We start from the raw sequence: 2,258 nt of genomic DNA on the forward strand, positions 1-2,258 counted from the left end.
CATTTGGTTGTTGTGTGTGATTGTTTTCCGTTAGGTCGGCAGTGCTGGTTGTATGTGATTATTGTTCCTCCCTGGTTGGAGTTTTTGTTTTGTACTTTCTTTACTGTTTTGAGTAAAGTACGTTCTGCCAGTAGTTCGGTGTCCTGCGCTTGACTTCGTTTCCCGCATACACGTCACCCTGACAAATACATGTTGGCATGACAACCATGAGACTTGTGATGGTTTATAATGTGAACCTGTCAATACATGTTGGCATGACAACCATGAGACCTGTGATGGTTTATAATGTGAACCTGTCAATACATGTTGGCATGACAACCATGAGACTTGTGATGGTTTATAATGTTAACCTGTCAATACGTGTTGGCATGGCAACCATGAGAAATGTTTATTTGCGACTGAAGCAAGGCTTTCCACCTACTGTTTAAGAAATAAGAAATATGACTGGTCTTCGGATGAACAGCCTCCATTATGTCGCCTTGTTCTTAGTGTAAATAAAATGCCACTGTGCGACGTGAAGTAAAACATAATGGATCTCACATCCTTTCCAGCTACTCTTTTACAGAACTCCCACTGTGCTAGGATTTCACACAGATTATTTTTTTTTTTTTTTTGGGTCATTTAGCAGACGCTCTTATCCAGAGCAATTTACAGGAGCAATTAGGATTAAGTGCCTTGCTCAAGGGCACATCGACAGACTTTTCACCTAGTTGGCTCGGGGATAAGAACCAGCGACCTTTCGGTTACTGGCACAACGCTCTTAACCACTAAGCTACTTGCCGCCCATAATTCATTAGGAATGAGCAAAGGACCCATCTCACATCAAATCAACTGATAATGCTGTGAGCTGCCAGCCTGCAGCCTGTCACTGTGTGGGTTTTCTGAGTTCTGTCAACAAGCTGCTTTCACTGTATCAACACTAGGTCCTCTCTTCTCTCTCTGTCCTCTCTGTGTTTTGATATGGAGCTGTTGGTCTGATCTCCACAGTGGGCTCTGCTCTGACTAAAGGGACTGCATCCCAAATAGCACCCTATTCCCTAAATAGGGAACTACCTTTGACCAGAACCCTATGGGCCGTGGTCAAGGTAGTGCACTATGTAGGGAATAGGGTTCCATTTGGGACGTAACCTGTGACTGCAGCTCAGCAGTATTTTGTGAAGCAGAGGCACTATGCTGTTAATACTCTGGTAATACCAGGCGGTGGTCTGCCGGTCGGTCTAACAATGACATACCACTGACCTAATGACCCACTACAGGTGGAACCACGATCTCTCTGGTTCTGTGTCTCTCTGTCTCTGTCTCTGTCTCTGTCTCTGTCTCTCTCTCTGTCTCTCTCTCTCTCTCTGTGTCTCTCTCTCTCTCTCTCTCTCTCTCTCTCTCTCTCTCTCTCTCTCTCTCTCTGTCTCTGTCTCTGTCTCTGTCTCTGTCTCTGTCTCTGTCTCTCTCTGTCTCTGTCTCGCTCTGTCTCTGTCTCTGTCTCTGTCTCTGTCTCTGTCTCTCTCAATCTCTCTCTCTCTCTCTCTCCCCCTTCTCCCCCCCCCCACCCCCCCCCCCCCCCCCCTCTATCTCTCTCCGCTCCCCCATCTCTCTCTCTGACAGTCTAACTGAGGGGTCTGTGTTCACACAAATGGTACTCTTTCTCCAGCTTGTTACTAGAAGTATGTCATTGTTTGGATGCTGTTGAATGTAACAGAAATGTCCAAATGTCTAATGTGTGAAGAAGTATAAAAGCTGGCTATCCCTTCCAGTGTCATGTAGCAGAGGATGTATAGTAACTGCCTCATCCTATCCTGTTGATATAAAGCACCTGGTCATGCCCAGTTAGACCCGGCCAGAGCCAGCCAACCGTGTGCTAACGGAACCATGATGTCACAGAGGGATGCACGCTCACCAAAGAGGAACACACTCAGGCTGTTTTATCTCCTCTGTCAGACCGCAAGCCCCTTTCTGCAGACTAAACACACACACACACACACACACACACAAACACCGACCAAACCACATGACACAACTCTCTCAGGGAAGGTATGTGTGTTTGTCATTCTCTCACCAGATGATGAGCAGCCTTCAGCATTTCTGTGGTGACTTTTATTGTTCCCTGAAAAATGCTGTGTTTTGTGTGAGTGATTCTCTGACACAGACAACCACAGAGTTCTGAGGGAGATGAGATCAAAACCAATTACATAAAAACCCTCTCTGTCTGTGTCCTAAATTGCACGCTATTCCCTATATAGTACACTACTTTTGACCAGGACCCA

Source organism: Coregonus lavaretus, assembly GCF_964263955.1.
Source record: "Coregonus lavaretus genome assembly, chromosome: 32".
Taxonomy (NCBI): domain Eukaryota; kingdom Metazoa; phylum Chordata; class Actinopteri; order Salmoniformes; family Salmonidae; genus Coregonus; species Coregonus lavaretus.